The sequence below is a fragment of the Amblyomma americanum genome, chromosome 10 (genome assembly GCF_052857255.1).
Source record: "Amblyomma americanum isolate KBUSLIRL-KWMA chromosome 10, ASM5285725v1, whole genome shotgun sequence".
Classification (NCBI taxonomy): domain Eukaryota; kingdom Metazoa; phylum Arthropoda; class Arachnida; order Ixodida; family Ixodidae; genus Amblyomma; species Amblyomma americanum.
The window spans coordinates 63,640,407-63,661,752 of record NC_135506.1 but is presented as its reverse complement, the minus strand read 5'-3'; the positions used below and the strand labels follow the sequence as shown (position 1 = coordinate 63,661,752).

The window sequence follows — 21,346 nt, the reverse complement described above, 5'->3', positions numbered from 1 at the left end:
GGACCTCGATTCTGGCGTCCTTGATGCTATAGATAGCAAAGAGTGTTCTCGCAGCTTCCACCCTCACCGTTCGATCATGTTTTTATGCGGCTCTCACGTTTGCAGGACACAATGTTACTATAGAACGGTGACAGGATGAGCTACATTTGCCACCGTGGACGAGGGTGGCGCTGTTGGTTCGGTTACACTACACATAAATACCCAAAATGCAGAAGGTTGGACAGCCGCTGCTGTAGCTCAGTTGGTAAAGCACCGGGCATGAAATCTGGAGGTCATGGGTTCAGATCCAATGACGAGATGTGTTTTTTTTCTTTCTAATCAATTATCATTGAAATAATTGCTCTATCACAGTTTCATTGATGAACACCAAAAGAAAATAACATCCGCTATGCTTCTCGCCTGCCGCAGTGACTGTGGTTAAGGTGCTGGGGCTACTGAGCCGGAGTACCCGGGTTCGAATCCGACCGCGGGAGCCCCGTTTCGATGGAGATGAAACGCAAAAGGCGCCCATGTCCTGTGCAACGTTAGTGCGTGGTTTAAGATCCTCAGGCGATCGAAAGTATTCCGAAGCCCTCCATTAAGGCACCTGTTTCTTCCTCTCACTCCATTTATCTCTTCCTTATGAGCGTCCCTCATAGCCTGACTCGTTGGGATGTTAGACCCCATAAACCAAAACTTTATGGGGTGGCTCATGTGTCCACCGAGATATGTGACAGTTACTGCGCCATTTCCTTTCCTCAAAAACCAATTTTCAAATTTTTTCTTATGCTCCTTGGTTTTGGTGAGTTGGCTTCCGTCATGTATCCTGGTAGATGGCAAGCCAAAAGAGTGCTGAACAGTAGGAAAATCGAGCAGACAACTGAGCATGCATTGTATGGCCAGACTTTATTCGGCTTATAATGATCTGCCTGACATACGAAAAAAAAATGTGCCAGGTCCATGTGACGTACCTTTCGGATCCACCCAACGCACTTGGGAAAAAAAAATGTGTACATGGGTCCGTATGATGTATTTAGCCACAGCCAATTTTGAATGGCAAGTGGACTGGAATACGTATTTAAATAAATGTACTAAGGGAAAACATTACAAGTGGGTACTGGGGCATTTTCTTTTTTTTTTGCCCTTGTGAATAAACAATATTTAATGCAGCATTAAGAGCAAATATGAGATAACTTCTGACAATCTCCAGGCCCTTTGTAGGACCGCATGTATTGTTTGCAAAATTAATGAAAAATTTTTGACTGCAAGAGCAGACCTCCACGCATAACTCCCAGTTCATCGCCAACTTCGTCGCGTAGCCACTCCACTGTCTGCTTCTTCAGTCAAAGAAGGTGATAAAATAGCTCGTTCGGCAAGCCAAATGCATCTTCTTGCACCCTTCTTGGTTGCTCGCGCCGGTGCAGCCGCCTCAGTCGTACTGCCATGTACACCGCCGCCATTTTCTGTAACAAATGCAACGGTCAAATTGACTGCCTCAAAGTGATCCCAAGAAAGTTAACGCTGGATTAGCTTTGGTTAAACCAAGGGAGAAGTGGTAGCCTCACGATGGTTTAGCCTGATCACACCACATGTGTACTTCTTGCCTAGGTACGCTGGAAATCCTTCTGTTGCGTACTCACTTTAGGAGGCCTTGACGTCATGGCCTAGCATGTGAAAAGCTCATGCGGACTTCGTGCCTACGTGCGCCTGCACTCCTTCTGTTATGTACTTGATTTAGGAGGCCGTGGCCTCATGGCCTAGCACAGGTACCGCATGCCAACTTTGTTTCTAGGCCTGCTGGCGCACCTGCCAATATATACTCCGTTAAGGAGTGCTCGACGTCACACCCTATCACGTAAACACTGCGTTTTGTATTCTCGGATACCCAGAGATGCTAGCGTGAGCCAATTTTGGTTGATCTTGATGACCATGATGACCTTGAAATGAACTTGGCCTCTCCAATTGCTTGGCCATTGGTCTGACCATTGACTATCCCCCGGTTCTCCAAACTCAGACTAAAGGTTTGACCTTGACTGAGCCTTGAACATCATCGGCAACTCATGGCAATCTCAGCTCAAGACACCTAGTAGCGAAGCCACCGCTTCAAAAACAAAATTTGTGCCTGCATAATCAGGTGTGACGTTATCGTGACATAATGTGCAGCTACCCATGATGCAAAAAGCAATATGGCTGCCGGCCACGTCGGACCGATAGGAGTGGGGCTAATTGATCTGTTTTTGACAAGTTTGTGATTTGGTCATTTTGTAAACTGCCCCAGATGTAGTATGTATTTCTAAATCAGTTTTTTGGATGTATTAGGCAGCTTGTATTAGAATTGAAAATTTCTTTAGTAAGTATTATGAGGCAGTTGACTCATGGAAAAACCAACAATTTTTCCAAATTTTTTCTTCCTTTCAAGGCGATTCACTTTGAACTGTACACCGTCACTTGTAAAAACACGCAGAACACTAAAGAGGCCTTTTAGTGACAGATAAAACACCCTAAATGGTTTGTTTAATAGTTTGGTAGTACGTGGCATGTGAAAATGTGTTATGTAGGTACATCGTTTTTCTGGCATTTGAAGCAAGTAAGACATGACCCGTGGCTGCACAAAACATAAAACACCTGAAATGATTTAATGCAAAATAAGTCATTCCTTTTCTGAGTGTAATTTGTCAGACCACATTTGAGCCCTTTATTCTGTCAATACCTGAAATGAAATGGCTGACGATTAATGTGTACTGATGTCAAGTGACCAACGAATTTTGATCTGAAAGAACTACAGCAATACATTAACTAGTCATTACAATCAGGGTGTGTTGAAAAAGTGAGGAAAATAGCTAGTCTTTTCTTGCACATCTCTAGGCATGCACCTGTTGTCCAGAGAAAGCAATATGAACAAAAAAGCATGGCTTAAAGGAGACTTGGGAAATATATTAGAGTGAAATTATCAGGCCCAACATTATCTTATGGGTCTTCAATAAAAATTTGTGCCTAGAGAATCTGCTCAAGAGAATGCACTGAAATTGGGAGCAGTGTGGCAATCAAGAAGTGTGTTTTCATCTGCAATGCTGTGCATCAACCAGGCGAGTAAAATATGCTGTTTCTACGTATTACCCATTTTTCCCTTTTATTCTGTCTGAAGGCCTGGCCACACACAGTATATAGCCTGTGGCTGTTCAAACTTTAGTAATGGGCTGACACTTTGGTTATGTTTAAATGGCCATTTCCATTTGCAGCCTAGCAAAATCTTTTTTTTAAGCCAACATTCATGTCAACACGTGCATGAGCACTTCACTACATACAAATAAACTTGAAAATTTTTCTGATATTTTTCATTTGTTACTGCATTATTTAGAGTTGCCTTTGTCCTGTGTTAAAAAATGCAAACAGCGTGCACTTGGGACAACCAAACACTTATTTCCCCAGCATTGTGTTTAACAGCTGTTTGAAGTTGGGCAGTATGCATTTCGAGTTAGAAGTCAAAGGACAAGATATAAAAGAACTAAAAGCTTTAATTAGGCAGAACATATTTTGCTAATCTATGTTTTTTAGATGTTACTTTTACTTAATGGTACTAAGTAACAGCATTTGCTCAAATTGCTGGTCAGAAAGAATCCCGTGATGCGGCCTTGTTATAGGTCCTGCAAATGAAAAATGCCTCTCTACGGGAGCAGACGAGCATGTAGCTATGTATTTTATAATAATGAATTTTATGAATGGATAAGAGTGAAGCATACAGCATCATTGAATCAAGAGTCCTGTATGTATAGGCAATCTGCAATGCATTTTTCCGCTTCTGTGTCACCACTATAAAGGCCTCGATTATCACTGCTGAGTACACCAAGATGTACTCGGGCTATCAGTCACTGCCTCTGTTTTGCCCAGAACGACAGCATTAATTTCAGCAAAACTGGACATAACTTTAATTTAATTTTTGAGCAAAGTAAATGACGCAGTATCTGTCTCACCCCAGGTGAAAATTTTTTTGATGGAAGCCTACTGGTTCTGCTGGAACCAGCTGGAAACCTGCAGCAAATTTTCACTTAGGACATCTCAGTGGACACCTGAACTGCACCTTAAGAGAAGGGGTAAAGGAGGGAGTGAAAAAGGAAGAGCTGCTGTAGTGGAGGCCTCGAGAATAATTTCAACCGCCTGGGGATCTAACGTGCACTGCACAGCATACGGGTGCCTTTTGCAATTCACCTTCATCAAAATGTGGCTGCCGCAGTTGATCGGGTTCGAACCCGGCCAGTACTCCGGCTCAGAAGCCGAGAACTCTAACCACTGAGCCAATGCGTCAGGTCTTAATGTAATTGCCTCATATTAATCGGTCTCATTGCTGATATTTTGCGACGCTTCTACTGCCACAGATCTGTAGCAGATGAATAGGAAGTGCTGGTATTGCTGCATAACAGACTGCCACGCCACAGTCATGAAGAAGACCCAGGTGAAAAAATTAATGGGTGGATTAGCTTTGATTAAACTGAGGAAGAAGCTGTAGCTTCACTATGGTTTAGCCTGACAAAGTGTTGTTATGCTATGCTTTGGCCATTTCTTTGGTCTTTACCACATGACCAGTGCATGTTGACTTCGTTTGTAGGTGTGTTGGCGCTCCTCCCGTTATGTACTCGGTTAAGGAGGGCGCGACGTCATGCCCTACCATGTAAACGCCGTGTTTTGGCACCTTGGCGTGCCAAGAGGTGGTCACACCACCTGATTTTGGTTGACCTTGAAATGACCTTGACCTTTGCAATGGCTTCACCAATAACCATTCACTGGTTCTCCAACTTATAAACTGATGGCTTGACCTTGGCTGACCCTTGAAGGTCAAGTTGAAGTACATGGCGATCTCAGCCTTTAACCTCTAGTTGTGAACATACCGCTCCAAAAAACTGAAGCCCATTGAGGCCATAAGAAAATTTCACCGGATGTTAGTGCATTTATTTTTGAGTACAGACACCTTCCACAGTGGCTGGGCTGGCACGAAATGTTTGTGCCACTCAGTGTCTAGTGACTCGATGCAGTGGTGTGGATATGTGTTGCATTTGTGCCGCTACACTCCCATTAGCATACGCCTAAGCTAGAGGATGCATTTTGCTAAGTGTAGGAATATTCCGCTGCAGCCTCACTTCCATGCAATGCAGTAACCAGCCAAGTGTATTGGCAGTAGCGGTGCATTGTGTGAGTGGGCACGGTTATGGGCAACAATGATAAGGCCATGATTACAACGGAAATGCTGATGATGATGTGGATTGCAGCTATGCATCGCTTTCCTGGTGGGCAGATCCTTCTTCCTTTCCTTGGGTTCACACACAGCAGACTCAATTCCCTTATGGCAGTTCAGTACATTCACAGCAAGTCTGCTTTTCTTCTGTCAACTCAAAGCATTGCTCTTCTCTAAAGCCAGGAAGGAGATGATAACTGGGCATAGACAATAATACTTAAGTTGGTTTGCTATGGTATATGTGGCATTTACCATCCTGCATCGAGGTTTTAGAGCGAATTTTGGTCGCGCATGGTTTCACAGACACTTTTGCTGAGGATGTCAGGTGTTCAGCGCATGTTCATACACTACTTAGATTTGATGACAAAGCAAACATAAGGATGACAAGTGATATGATGAAAAAAGTGCACAGAATGGCACACGGCTCTGTCACAGCAGGTAAGATTCTAGAGTGCCTTTGCAGTGTGTAGTAACACGTTGGATCATTATAGCATTGTCATCATATCTTTGAAGACTCAAGTGTTTTATCATTCACTGCTTGCTTACTCACCAGCTTCCCCCATGCTTGATCCACGCTGCTTCAAGGCGCCCGCTGAGGTTTCTTAACGAGGCATTCTACTTCCAACTATATAGATTACAATCATCAAAGGAATTGTGTTGGCAGCTGTGCTCTCTGGCCTTCATGGCTGATGCACTTGACGCTGCCAGGCCTGATGACTCCATTGACAAGTGTGTAACGTCTATCGTGTTGACTAAGTTTGCTTCCAGTGGCTAACATCTCGTGGAGTCACTGGTAACATGGTGGCAGACAATATCTTGCTCAAGAAGCCCAGTATCCTGAATCTTGAGTGGCTGTTCTAATGAATGAGAACTTTGCTAGGCAGGTAGTGGAACAACACTTTTCTGCACTCTGGCCACCTCTGCACCTCCTCCCTAGCATTATTCAATGCTTCTTACTTCTTACAACAGACAGACTTTCTCTTATCACCTGTGCATGAACTCTGCCTATACACGGTTTGGTCATTTACAAAAAAACATGGGTGATAATGGTGATACTAGTCACTAAATAGGTGATACTATAGTCTCAAAGCATTTCCAGTATCAACAGAGCAGCATTTGAATAGGTTTGCACTGGGGCAGACAACGCGTGTTTTGCTGGTTTTGATAAGGTAACGCAGCTCACGAAGTATTCCGCACAGTGTTTGATAAGGCACCGGTGCAGACGCGCCAGCTTTCGATGCTTCTCCTTTTTTCAGAGGTAATTGCATGCTTGAAAAATGCGCCTTCTTTAGACAGGAAGTTTGCCAGAACGAAACATGTTCGACAACAAAACCGTGTTGCAGAAGATTCACTGTGCCTTCTCACCTATGTGCGTACACCGCGATGTTGTGGTGTCTAAACTATTTCGTTTTAACGTGCCTGCATTTTCGTGCTGAGTGTGAGACACTCCTTCAAAATCTTAGGAGACTGAAAGTAGGACGATGTCTCCCAAATGAAGTACCCTGTGGGCTCCCGAACTGAGCGGCAATCACACTGGCTTTATGGAACTTTGGTGGAGATGCAATCATATGCATCAGTGACTCAGACGGAGCAATTGTCGACAGCCCTCTGTAATGCTAATCCCAGCTGTACATTTACACCACCACCACCAACAAATGTTCTGAAAGCTTCTGATCATGGCGGCGAAAGTCGTCCATTTCTGTTGGCAACCACCGCAACCTGAAGTCGGGATAAAGCGGTATTATTTCTGCCACAATGGTAGGCCTGTCTTCTAGTTCATTCTGTCACTGAATGTACAGAAGCACTAGGTATGCATCATTTATCTGCCAAACAACAAACGCAGTACGAAAGAAGGCAGACCAGGCCAACGGCATTGGCATCGCCTCTTTCTAATTGTTGCACTCCATCCCTTTTATCAGTATACGGTATACTGCCTGAGCGAGTGCTGCCAGCCGGAAGGTTGATTCACAGCAGCCTCCAAATTTGCGACACAGTTTTTTTTCTTTATTGAGTATCTTTATTATACATGCTACACTAAAAATATGCTTTCCAAACAGGTACTTTCATTTTTGCCAGTGATACCTAATACCAATTAGCAAAATGTATCGAAAGATATTATCTTCAATACTGCCATACTGGTGTGCACATTTTGAAGGTATTTAAGTTCACATGAAAATGGAGATTGGTTTTGAGAAAAGGGGAGATGCAGTAGCTATGTCTTCTTGGTGAACACTTCAACCTTGCCATGCAGGAGTGGATGGAGGGAGTGAAAGAAGGAAGATACAGGGGCACTGTAGTAGAGGGTGCAGGAATAATTGCAACCACCTGGGGTTCTTTAACTTGCTCTAATAATGCACAGGACGCTGGTATCTCGCATTTCGCCTTTATCGATATGCAGCCGCCGCATTCAGAACTTAACGGCCAACCTAACCCTGAATTATTGATGTCATCAGGCTTAATGGCATATACCTATGGCAGGAGATTGGCCGGAGCGCATTGCGGAATGATTATGTCTCCAGGCTTCCGGAGCCCTCCACAGCGGCAGCTCTTTCTTCTTTCGTGCCCACCATCCCCTTTCCCTTGCGGCATGGTTTAGGTATCTGCAGTGATGCGAGACAATTACTGCGCCATTTCCTTTCCCCAAAAATCTGTTTTCCAAATACCCAATGGGGGATAGTACCGCTAACACGAAGTTAAATCAAGGAGTTTTAATGCGCACTGAATCAGTTGCTTTCCGCACGTGAGGGCTGCCAGGCACACAGACTCATTTCGATCACCCACTCTCTCGACGCCTTTGGCTCGCCACTGGTGTCGTTGAACAGCTCGAAGCTATAGACCAGAATCAAGAGCCGCTCTCGGGCGCGGCCATTTTCCGCCGACTGGCGCGCCGCGTTGCGGGCGTTTCTTTGGGGACTGCGGGGCGGCGGCAGCTCCGCGGCCGCGCCTGCATATAGCCGCGATTTACTTCCCTTCGGGCGTTAAAAAAACGTTGTTCAGCATACTTCCACAGCGTGGTTGTGTTGCAAGAGGTCTTTGCTTTATCAAAGGGATAGAACTGATGCGTTACTCATGACCATAGCCTCCTTTATACTTAAAGGAGGCTATGTCATGACATATAGTTCGGCATTCACGTTAATTGTGCCGGCGATTAGCACGCGCTCGCGCTTATATCGTTACTGTCTTGGTGTTCCATTACAGTGAAAAGCTTTTTGGTCAGTATCAAGTATTATGTGCCCAGCGAGCATGCAATTTCAATTCCAATGCGCTCTTAATCCTTCCTGTCGGCCATAAAGCACCCACCACAAATGGGGCTTTCTTGTCGCTAGCTACGTGGTGCGCCGGTCACAACAAATTATTGTTGTGAGCGCAACTGAGTCACAGGGCAAACAGAAAACAAATTTTGCCATGATTTCTGTTGTCTGGCGCACAAAAACGTATTCTCGCTTAATTTATTCAAGATTGATCAATATCAGCAGAGAGGCCAGGTTTCACAAATTCTGCGGACCGAGGTCGCGTTTATTTTCTTTGGAAGCTCTCGGAGCATGTGACAGCGTTGCGTAGCAGTTTGGCCACGTGTCATAGAATGTAATAAAATCGTGTATATATTGCTGTGATTCAGGTAGGTACCAACAGCAGAGAGATACTATACGGTCAGCCCTTTACCCCGCGGACCCATCTGAGATACATACGGAAATAGAAACTTAAATTGGTGGCGGTCGTGCTTACATCCCCATGCACGAAATGTCTTTACGGGAGCAATAGCAAGCTCAGTGCACGGATGTCTAAGACGTACTGGCTGTTGAAAACACGCGCTTCGCCTGGACAACCTTCGATCTGCAGCTGGCCGATCCGGTTACCGCTTGCACGTCACTGCACCATTCAGTCAAATCAATAAATATATAATCTGATGCATAAAATTATCACAGCTGGGAGCGTACGTAAAAAAACGGCAACAAACGACACGCCAGCTCAGACATGTGCTTGTAAGAACCGGTTTTAAATCCACACCGTACCTGGTCGACTACCCTCGCATATGTGTGTAACAATGTGTAACAGTGTGTGTCAGATAACCGTAGAACGGCCAGAAAAAATGTGACTAGTGATGCACAGCACACACCCACATACGTTAGGTGATAGAGCGCATCAGCGACGGAAGCGAAGAACACGTAAACACGCATTCTACGCGCCGCCGGCGCGACCCGACCGCAGTCCAACGTGCCGCGTGCGCCGATAGATGGCGACTGGTGTAGAGAGTAAGAGAGCACTCGCAGCCTGCGTGCGAGGGTAAATGAATCTGGTCTATAGTGCATGCAGAATACAGTAACGCAAGTAAACTATGCCATTAAACCCATTCAACCTCTGTGGATTCAACTCTTCCCACTTTTAGAAAAAAAAATAGACGGCAGAAGCTATATATCACGTGACTCTACATGCCTGACGTCATGCGTGTCGTCATATGGTTGGCCTCCATGGACGCTGGCTCGTGCGGACGTGCGTCGGATGGGCTCCGCACTTTTCGACCTCCACGGAGTCTCAACCCCCACCGGGCCACCAAATTTTGGTTGGAACGACGAGTACTGACGAGCGGGACCACTCGGACACCGGTTTCAGGACGGTAGGTCTATTTTTTGGCAACTTACCAGACCTTGAAACCCCCGAGTGTTCTGGCGGGAAGCGTGCGCCGCTAAGCCTAGGCGTGACCTAGGACGACTACGGGCGCTGCCGGTGAGCCGGGCCGCTCCGCGATGGAGACGCAGCCCAATTTCGACTCCCGCAATGAGAATTTATCCCCCGAAGACGCACAACTTGCCGGAATGACCAGGAATTTACCGAAACCGCCAGAAATTGATCACGACTACCTCGATAGCGCCTCCGACTCCGATGCGTCGGCAGCCGGGGATTTCTACGAGGACTCGGACATGCAGCTGCAACAAGAAACCCGAAGAGCAGACCAAGCGAATTGGGAGCTCAACGAATCCCGAAATACGAAGAAACGCCAGAGAAGACACGAACGGAACGCCGCCAGCAACGCGGCCGGGAATTTTCCATCGGGGAGTTCGCCGACCGTTCCAGGTGACCTTTGCTCTCCGCGGCAGCTGGCGTCGCGCTACAGCAAAAAGGCGGGTAGCCGCGGTGGCCAAGGCAGAGACTGCCGCCGCTCCCCAAGGCTTATTACAAGATTATAATGCGATCCAAGGGACTTTTGGTCAAGTCGCTGCACCAATATCAAGTGGCCCAAGCAGTAGTCGAGGCAAGTCGGCACAAATTTCAGGGCCGGGACCTGATCGTTAGAATTCGGACCGGATCCAACATTATCATTGTAAGTACACCCAACGAGGAAGCCGCGAGGTGCATTACCAGCCTCACGTTCGACGGCCGCTCATACACACAACGCATATATAAGTGGCCGCTCCCGAGAAGACTCGCCGTGGCGTTATACACGGAGTGCCTCCCGGAGCTACGCCGGAACAGCTGAAAACCGAACTGTAGACCCGCACGCAAGGCGTCACCATCCATAGCGCCCGAAGATTGGGAAAGACAACGACAGTCGTCATCATTTTCAACGGACCATTTGTACCCAAATTTGTCATGTACGGCGGAGGCGAGTTCAGATGTTTTCCATACCAACCATCCAAACAATACTGTCACGTTTGCTGCCAGCATGGTCACCGGTCCGACGTTTGCCCGACGCCGGACGCCAAGGCATGCAAGCAATGCGGGACGCAAAACCCGACCGAAGGTCATCAATGCGCTCCAAAATGCATGATCTGTGGGGGCGGCCACGTCACTGGCTCCAGAGAATGTCAAGAGCGCCTAAAGAAAAATGCGAGATACGACGGCGGCAGGCAGAGTCGCCGCCGCAGCAGGGACGCCAGGAAACCGAGATGGTTCAGCTCGGAGGGAGACGCCTCGTCGCTAAGCCGCTCGAGATCCAGGAGCCGAACACGGAGCTGTTCGAGGTCTTAGGCTCCACCACCACCACCACAGGGGGCCTGGGCCAACGGTAACCCCTTCAACAAGAAGAAGAAAAAAACCCGGCACCAAGGTAAGCTGGGGAGCAGGTCCTTCCAACACTGCTCCGCACTCGGACAAACAACAAAATCCCCCCGCGCTTAAACAACAGGATGACCCCGAAAAAGCAGAACTGCGAAGGAAACTAGAACAATCGCTAGCCTGTAACGAAGAGCTAAAAAGACAAATTGCCGCAGTTAGACGGGAAATGCAGGAACTGAGGACCGGCAGCCCTCCGCACCCACAGCCCCAAATTGTTAGGACACCGTCACCACCCATGCAACAGCAGAGATGTGTTTTCAATATTCAAGGGAGAAATGCAAGCTACGATGCAATCTCTCAGGGTGCGCACAGGTCCTTGAAAACCCTTGAATTTGGAAATTGCGTTTTCAAGGCCCTTGGAAGTGCTTAATTTTTTTTTTAACCCTTGAAAGTCCTTGAAATTTCCTGTGCGGGATGGAAATCGCGATATACACAAAAAAAATCGGTGTGAAACCCGTGCATAAAGTGGAAAAATGATTATTTTCTCAGCGCATAGTTTTTCTACTGACCGTTACACGAAATTTCTTGAAAGTTTGACAAGTTTGGTGGAGCCCTTTAGACAGCTGGCCACATTGAGGTGGCGTGATCGCCCGTTCAAAAGTGTACGGCCGTATCGCCATCGACATTACCGGCCGTTGGTTCGGCGTCTCGTGGTTTTGCGTTGCACGTGCGTACGCTGACGTTACTCTCTGCAGCCGCGTGTTTAGACAGTTCTCTGCGTGTGACTGCAGCAATCCCGCGATCCGCAGAAATGCCCGGAAAGTGTACATTTCAAAGCGCGTGGCTCAGTAACAGCGCCTACAAGGATTGGGTGGCACCGGATGCTACGAATCCACATCGAGCAAAATGCAAACCTTGCGGGAAGTGCTTCGACCTTGTTGCTATGGGCGAGTCTGCACTGAAAAGCCACATGAAGAGCGCAAAGCACAGCGCCTGTATGAAGAGAGCAGCGGCAGGTTCGGTGCGCGAGTATTTTTCCGCTAGCGCGAGCGCGCGACCCGTAGATACTCCATCGCAGTCGTCTGACGTCAACATCGCGTGCAAGGTAAACGAGCTGGTGACAGATGCGGAAATTTTATGGACGCTGATGTTAGTCACAGCCCACTGCTCCTACAGATCGTCGTTGGAAGCAGGCGAGTTGTTTAAACGCATGTTTCCTGATAGCGAGATCGCTAAAGGCTTCTCATGTGGTGAGAAGAAATGTGCTTACATAACCTGCCACGGCCTCAGACCTTTTTTTCTGTCATCGCTGCAACGAGATATAGAATGGTGCGAGAACTATGTCGTACTTTTTGATGAGTCTGCTAACGAATGCCTTCAAGAGAAGCAAATGGACGTGCACATAAAATTTTGGGACTCGTCCAGAAAGGTGGTAACGAAGTACTACACTTCTGTTTTCATGGGGCACGCAACGGCTGAGGATATTAAAGACCAACTTCTGAGTGCACTAGAAACGTTGCCACTGGCGAAGATTCTTCAAATCTCAATGGACGGACCCAACGTGAACCTGAAGTTCTTCAAGATGCTGCAATCTCACCTGCAGCAAAACTTTCAAGTCCACTGTCTTGACTTGGGTACTTGCAGCCTCCACACTGTGCACAATGCCTACAAGGCAGGTGTCATAGCGAGCAAGTGGGGACTCGACACCCTTTTGTCCAGTCTGAGTGCACTATTTGAGGGTGCCCCTGCAAGGAGGCATGATTTTTCAGCACTCACTGGCAAGGCAGTATTTCCTATGAAATATGTTGCCCATCGCTGGGTTGAGAATGTGGCAGTCATCGAAAGAGCTCTGGAACTCTGGTGTGATGTGAAGAAGTTTGTGGAATCCGCAAGGAAGAAGCAAGTGAGTCTGCCAAAGTGTGTCTTTTCAGAACATTGTTGAATTCATTCAGGACACATTAGTAGTGGCAAAGCTGAATTTTGCTCTTAGTGTTGCTGCCACACTGAAGCCATTCCTAATGGAATTCCAAACAGACAAACCGATGTTATTTCTTCTGGCGAGAGACTTGGAGACGATAGTCAGAAAGTTAATGACAAAATTTATCAAGTGTTCTACATTGTCTTCAGCAACGGGGATCACTGGCATGCTGCAAATTGATATAGAGGACCCAAAGAATCATACACCACTGGAAAAAGTGGATGTTGGTCACACAGTCGAACAAATTCTGAAGAAGTGCAATGCAAGTGCAAAAGATATATTTCAGTTCAAGATGGAGTGTAAGCAGTTCCTAGTCACAGTGACGAAGAAGGTCCTTGAGAAGAGCCCCTTGAGGTTCACAGTGGTTAGAGGCCTTTCCTCGCTTGACCCTCGACAAATGTGCTGCAGGCCTAATGAGTGCCTGGTAGGCCTCAAGAAAGTGTTGGAAGCACTCATTGCGGCAGGGAGGCTGACAGATCAGCGTCGAGACTCTGTACTTGCAGAGTACACGGAGCTGTTGCAAGAAAAACATCAACTGCGGCTTTTCGAGAAAGCCACCAGTCTGGACACCTTTTTTAGTGAACTTCTGCAGTTCAATGCTTCTTATGCAGAGCTGTGGAAAGTTGTAAAATCTTTGCTTGTGCTAAGCCATGGTCAGGCAACTGTTGAGAGAGGCTTTAGCATAAACCGACAGATCTCTGTAGAGAACTTGAAAGGCCTCTCTTACATCTCACAACGAATTGTGTGCGATGCAGTGGAAAAAGCAGGTGGTATCTTTAACATTGTCATCACAAAAGATTTGAGGAAGGCGGTATCAGCTGCAAGGCATCATTATAGTGCTTACTTGGAAGCCCAGAAAAGGCTGGAACAAGAATGTGTCAAGCAGTCAAAAAAGCGCTGTGCTGAGGACCAGCTTGACAGCCTCAATAAAAAAAGGAAGATACTGGAAGCAGCTGTTAGCGATCTGACTGCATCAGCAGACGACTATGCTGAAAAGGCGGAAGCAGCCAATGACCTCACTTACATAAATCAAATTCTATGAGAAAAGCAGCGAAGGCTGAGCAATTGTTAAACCTCAACAAAGAGATTGAGGCAAAGCTTCAGGAGGTCTCTTGAACTTTCCTTGGTGCGTCTTGACTGATATGTTATCCTACATTGAGTGCAATAAAGATATTTTTTTTTAAAAATACATTTGTGTTGCGAAACTACGAAATACAGCTTCGTAGCAAGTCCTTGAAAACCTCCTAGAAGGGCCTTGAAAGTCCTTGAATATCCTTGAATTTTTTTCTGTATAGCTTGTACGAACCCTGTCTCTGTTACAACAATTTATGCAGCAAACACAATCACAGTTTTCTGAAGTAAGAAGTAATCTCAGAAAGCAAGAATTTTCGAGAAATATAAAAGAAAAGGCCCACCACTTTCACCGTCCAGGCCTCGCTGCCCTAGATGCCCAGAAGAACACCACCGCTAAAAACTAATATGGCCAGAACGACTAAAAGAAGGAAAGAATACTTCAACATCTGGCAGCGGAACTGTAGAGGCTACCACTGAAAACAGGGCCTACTGCAACAATACATATACACACACGACACCCCACCGGACGTTATAGCGCTTCAGGAGACTGGCGCAACCCCCACACTATCAGGTTACATGTGCTACAAGCCGAACGAACAGGGCAGGATGGCCATCCTGGTCAGTAAATCGTTGGTGGCCATCAGTCATGACAGAATTGAGGAAACGGACGTAGAACACAAAATAGTCAAAATTATACCCAAAAAGAAGAGCAAACGCAGCAGCATGTTCATATAAACGTGTATAACCCTCCGAAACAAAGGAAAGCAAAATTTAAGGAACTGTTTCAGGGCGCGCGAAAACTAGCAAAGGACAACGCCTAATAATTTTAGGAGACTTCAATGCTAGGAACGAGATCTGGGGATACAGGACTATCGACGCCAAGGGGAAGGCAATCGCAGAGGCGGCCGAAATTACCGAATGCGAGCTCCTCACAGACCCAGACTCCCCGACTAGAACAGGCAACAGCTTCAATAACAACACGAGCCCCGACCTCACTTTTACTTGCGGTACGGAGCTGGCGCAATGGGAAAACTTAATGGAGAATCTAGGTAGCGATCATTACATCATAAAAGCGCAAATCTCTTCCGAAAGACTTAAACATCAATTAGGAACCGCGAAAATTACTGATGCCTTCCGAAAGGCATGTCACAAACTAGAAAAAAAGGGGATGCAATCAATCGAGGATTGGGCTAAAATGCTAAAAGGAAAACGGAACCATTTCACCAAAGAGGTAGCGAAAACGACCCAAACACCCGAAGTAGACACAAGGTTACTAGGGCTTTGGGAGACTAGGCGAGGGCTCACCAAAAGGTGGAAGTACCAAACGTACCAACAAGAAATTGAAACAAAATTGCGGAGATTACGGTGAAGGCCGAAGAGCACGCCACCCTACTGGCGAGGCAAAATTGGCAGCAATTTAGCGATTCCCTTAACGGGACCCTGAGCACAGCGAGAACTTGGCGTATTCTCAAGGCGCTCATGGACCCAAACAAAACTATATCGGAAAATAATAAGGCCATATACCGCCTGGTCCATCATTACGAAGGACCGGATGCGGAGCTCCTCGAGAAGGTTCGCGTTAAATGCTACGGGGACTCAAACCCGGCAGCCTACACGGACGGGTACAGGGGCAAAGAAAATAACGATCTAGACAGACCCATTATGAGGGAGGAAGTTTACGCGGCTATGCAGTGCGCGACTAAAAATACGGCCCCAGGCGCGGACAAAGTTACAAACGCGCTCATCCGCAACCTTAGCGACACCCTGGTAGAGGAACTAACTGAATTTCTCAATACACATTCGGAAGCGGAAACGGTACCGGCGGAATGGAAACATGCCGAGGTAGTCATGATTCCTAAACCGGGCAAAAAGCTACAGATTGAAAATCTAAGACCAATATCGCTCACCTTGCGCTTAGTCAAACCATACGAGAGAGTGGTAACGCGCAGGCTACAACAGTATATGGAGGATAATGAGCTGTACCCCCACTCTGTTTGGTTTCCGAGCCACACTATCCACCCAGGATATACTTCTCCAAATCGAACAAGTACTCTTAGGAGTACCCTACAATGGGGAACACGTTATAATGGCACTTGATATAAAGGGAGCTTTCGACAATGTCAGCCATGACGCCATCCTTACGGGTCTAGACGACCTAAACTGTGGGAGGAGGAGCCATGGCTATGTTAAAGCATTTCTTTTAGACAGAACAGCTACGATTTGACTAGGAGAACTTAGATCGGGCAAATTCTCCACCCCAAACAAAGGAACACCCCAGGGCTCAGTCATCTCTCCCACGCTCTTTAACATAGTGATGATTTGGTTAGCTGAACAATTAGAAACAATCAACGGCATACACCACGCCATGTACGCTGACGATATCACAATCTGGATGACCAGAGGGTCGCTAGAGGAAAATGAAGAGAAACTTCAAGAAGTCGCGACATGCGTAGAAAACTATGTCAAGGCCAGAGACCTCGCGTGCTCAACAGAAAAATCGGAAATTCTCCTTGTCTGGCAAGGCAAACAGAATCGCACGGTTCTGGCAGACGACGACGAGCTAAATCTCGAAATCTACCTAGAAGGCAAACCGATCCCAGAGAAACCCATGATTAGAATCTTAGGAATGTGGATACAATTGAACCAGCGCTGTACTCACACTTTCGCCCTACTAAAAGCATCGACACTACGGGTTGCTCGCATGATTAAGTGGGTCTCGGAGAAATGATACGGCATGAGCGAGGAAGACATGCTTAAACTCGTAAGGGGCCTAGTGGTGAGCAGGATGACCTATAGTCTTCCCTACTTTAACTTTAGCCAAGGAGAAACACAACAAGCAGAAGCAATCCTACGCCGCACCTACAAAGCTGCCCTACAATTACCAAACAGCACACCAACCGAAATGTTGATGGCCCTAGGACTCCTAAACACGCTAGACAAGCTCAAAAGAGCTCAGCTTGTTACCCAGCTACAACGTTTAATGCTTACACCAACGGGCAAGGAAGTATTAAGAAAACTGGGTTGCAAAGGAGCACTAGTAGAAATTCAAAGGACAGACACAATACCCTACGAACACAGACAAATATCAAAGGCGGCTCCACTGCCTAAAAATATGGACACAAATCTGCACACTGCATGCAGAGCGGCTAGAGCCGTCATATACAAAGAACACTAGCCCTGAGAGACACAACGGTGTATGTGGACGCAGCCACATACACCAAAATTCCAGCACAAGGCAATTACAACATGTTGGCGACGTTGATAGGCTCGGACCTATGCGAGATCACTAGCGCATCTGTAAACGACTGCACGGTAGTCGAGGCCAAAGATGCGGCCGTAGCTCTAGCTGCAGCGGAGGGCTACCGGTCCAAGCAGTCTTTAACGATTATATCAGACTCGCAAGCAGCCTACCGAAACTATATGAACGGCAGAATCAGCCGCTGCCCACTCCGCATACTCCGCTCTTGCGGCGCACCCCAGAAGGATAAGCAAGGAAGACCACTTTTGCATACGATAGTATGGACGCCAGGTCACGAAGGAGTGGTAGGCAACCAAGAGGCCGACAGGGTAGCTCGAGAGCATACGAAAAGCCGAGCTTCCCCGAGGTTTTCGTACCTATCCCTCAGCGATATACGGCGATTTTAGATTATTTTAAGGGGGTCAGAAGACGCTACCCACACCACACAAATTACTTAGTAGGGAAGAGGCTGTAGCTTGGAGACAGCTGTAAATGGGTACCTACCGTAACCTACATATACTAAGCAAAATTCACCCCACGCAATATAAAGATACATGTCCATGGTGTAACGAAACGCCTACGCTATATTATATTTCGTGGGAATGCCCGAGAATACCCGTAGTCCCAGCCTTGCCAAACCCGAGTGCAGAGCAGTGGGAGGGATTGCTCTCCAGTGACCGCCGGTGCGACCAGATTGGTCTAATCCGGCGGGCCAAGCTGGCGGCGGCATCCAGCGGAGCCCTGGAATAGGGGCAGACGACCCTGTGCAAGAGAAGATGACCCAAGTCATCTGACACCGCAGACAAACAAAACTAGAGCGAAATAAAGTTTATTCTCTCTCTCTATCATCAGTTTAACCAATCAACGTTCTCGTCCGTACCATATAATTGCGCGCAATCCAATCTGTAATCTCAAGCGGAATACGCAGCATTTTTGTTTCCATGATCATTGAATGCTGCAAGCAGAACAGTTGTTTTGGTGGGTTCTGTATATTTGTCCTGGTGAATGCTTTCAGCATAGGGCAGACCGTATTCACATATAAAATTCGTCCATCATCGATGTCAATTGTTTGGCTTTACTCGCGCAAACTTGAAAATGTCGGGTAGGGTCTCAATCTGGTTTACTTGCTCTTTGAGGAGCTGCTTCACCATGAGCCTTTTATTTGTGTTAAATCTTCAACGCGTAAGAGGATTTGATGTTATGTGTTTGCTTACAGCTGTGATGGCGGTGACATGGACGAGGTGAAGTTTGCCACCTGCTGAGTCGCAAAACAGGTGAGTTGCTATTTTTTTTGTTTCGATTCTGTCATGCAGCAATCAGTGTAGCTTCCGTATGTAACAGCCGGGCATTTTCTTGAAAATGAAAATGAAAATTGGTTTTTGAAGAAAGGAAATGGTGCAGTAGCTGTGTTTACTAATCTCGGTAGAGAGCTAGCCGAACCATGCAGTGAGGGAAGGGATTAAGGAGGAAGGAAAGGAAGAAAGAGGTTCTGCTGTGCAGTGCTCCGGAATAATTTCGACCACCCCGGAATCTGTACCGTGCACTGACATCGCACAGCACAGGGGTGCCTTTGGCACCTTTTCTACCTGGGGACAATCCCGAAGCAGGTGGTGAAGATGGGCAGAATATCCGGCGGCACCCCACCGCGATGAAAGTGCTGCACACAACTAGTCAGCAGCATCCCTGCCTAGATTTTAACACGTTAGTATTAGGGAGCTCGTGTCGCAGAAAATCCGGCGGTGTCGTTGAACGTGAGCGCAAAATTCCTGGAGAAGTTACCTAGGAGGTAGGTGGGCCAGCTAGGTCATGTCACCTTGTGGCGTCAGTGCAACCTGCCCAAGGGATTGCGAGCAAACTCTCCACCATCGCAGGTGGTAGTTAAATTAGTAATTACTGGTTGCGAGAGGTTGCTAGGAACAAGACCTGAACTAGAGACCAGCATATATGACGAGGCCTTTTAAAACTGCGTGCGCCAACTTTCATTAGCTTTTTGGCCGTTGACGATACTCGATTGTCCTGCTCGTCTGCTGTGGTCATCGTTATTGTCTGCCATTTTGTGCGTGCTATTCAATACATTTATTTTGTCTTTCTCTGCTATCGTAACGTCAGGAATGAAAATCGCCATAATAACGACGTTTTCCGCTTTTGTAAAGTGTAAAATGCTTCTTTCTTTCTGGCCACTAATTTCTTTTTGTTAGCACCACCGTGCCTAGCATAGATAAACTCAGATAAATGGATAATAATCATTACGAGGTTGTATGATTAAACTGCCCTGCTTGAAATAAAATGATAGAGGAGGCCGTTTTCCAATCGGGTATATATATTAGCGCCACACCGCTGGTAGTGTTTCTATCCGGGTTTCAAAAGGCATGAACTGGAGTGTGCACGCTGGAGCAGTGCCGTCTGTGCAGGTCTGTGTTTCAGTAATCCTTGGCTAGGAAGAGCAACCAGTATCAAACAAGTTCCTTCGGTGGCAGCGTCTGCCATTGCAGGGCAGCGACACCGCTTAACTGCTCAACAATTGCACCAGGAGTGCTCTGAGGACTCCCAGGGTTCTATGAATGTTAAGTAGGGAATACCCAATTCTGCATATATGGGCCATTACCCATTAGGTATCATGTTGTATTCTTATGGCAGAGCTTAAGTGTCCGCTTCAATTTTTTTCTAAGCGTGCCAAAGTTTGCTTGCACAAGAGCTCACGGGGCATGGGAAGGAGAAGGGAATTTGCTATGACCATGAGGAACGCAGAACTAGAATGATTTGCTCCTGTATGGGGCCAGTTTTTCGGTGAATGTAGCAGCTGTACACTTTTTGGGAATTCTTGTCACAAATAGTAAAAAGCACAATGGGGAAAAAAATATTTTTTGTTGCACCTATCATGGCCGTAACAAGCAGCTCCGACATTTCATTTCAAAGAGCCTCAAAAAAAGGAACTTAATAAATGCTCGAAACCATAGGTTCATTTTGCCTTAAATGAGTTTCGTTGAGGTGGTACTTCTGTCAGGTCATGTGAAGTGGTGTCGACATATGTCACTTATATAAATGTCGAGTAGCCACGCTTGCCTCATTAGCCATGAAAAAAGTGTCGGGACTGTGTGTTTAGCCTTGCCAGAGCCAGAGATTGACCTTTGGCTATAACCGCGGTTAAACCCTGCCTAACCTTTCTAGAAAATATGTATCTTTTGTGTTGAGCAATGACCTCTGTAGTGTCGGACACAACTCCAGTCTGCAGTGGAGCTTCACCCGCATTCAGGACTGCGGAACAGAACTCCTCCGTGACGAAATGTAGACCGCTGTTAAAGCTTGTCTTGTTATGTAAAGAAGCTGATAATGAGATAAAGAATTTTGAAGCCCCTAGCTTGTTTGACAGTGAAATGTCAAAAAGTGATTTTTTTCAGTGTTGCGACTGGTCAGTGGACGATCGGGAAAAGCAACCATCTCTCAAAGAGAGAAAGGGACACCTGTATGGCATGCATAGGAACTGCTCTTTTTCACAGGAAACTGTGATCGTGTGTTACTGAAGTGGCCATTCAAAAAAGCTCTGACATCTTGCCGGGAGCTCAGAGACCACTGTACATGTTCTGTTCTTCTATATAGTTGATCGTGATTTAGTTTGTGGACAAACATTTTACTCGTATCAGCAATTCTTTTTTCATTAAAAGAAGGAACTCACCAATAGTGCTATGCTACTTTGTAATAGTTTACCTGCCATCTAATTATATTAGTTGCAGTACTGGAAACCATAAATACTCTTTCGTTCTGTTTTACAACTCTTCCTTGCATGGAAATGATGAGCACCCACTATATGCATGTGGAATGGTTGGAGGAATAAAGTACAGCTGCTTGCAACATTGTG

General features: G+C 46.6%; 1 protein-coding gene and 1 pseudogene across 1 annotated transcript in view; both read left to right on the top strand.

Annotated features, from left to right (window-relative positions):
* Positions 1 to 9,675: 9,675 nt before the first annotated feature.
* Positions 9,676 to 21,346, top strand: part of LOC144108356 (uncharacterized) — a 53,528-nt gene continuing 41,857 nt past the window's right edge. The window contains exons 1-2 of the mRNA XM_077641611.1: positions 9,676 to 9,821; positions 18,707 to 18,764. The gene's annotated coding sequence lies outside the window, so the exon portion shown is untranslated. The remainder of the gene's footprint in view (positions 9,822 to 18,706; positions 18,765 to 21,346) is intronic.
* LOC144108357 (uncharacterized) lies at positions 12,591 to 14,294 on the top strand (annotated as a pseudogene).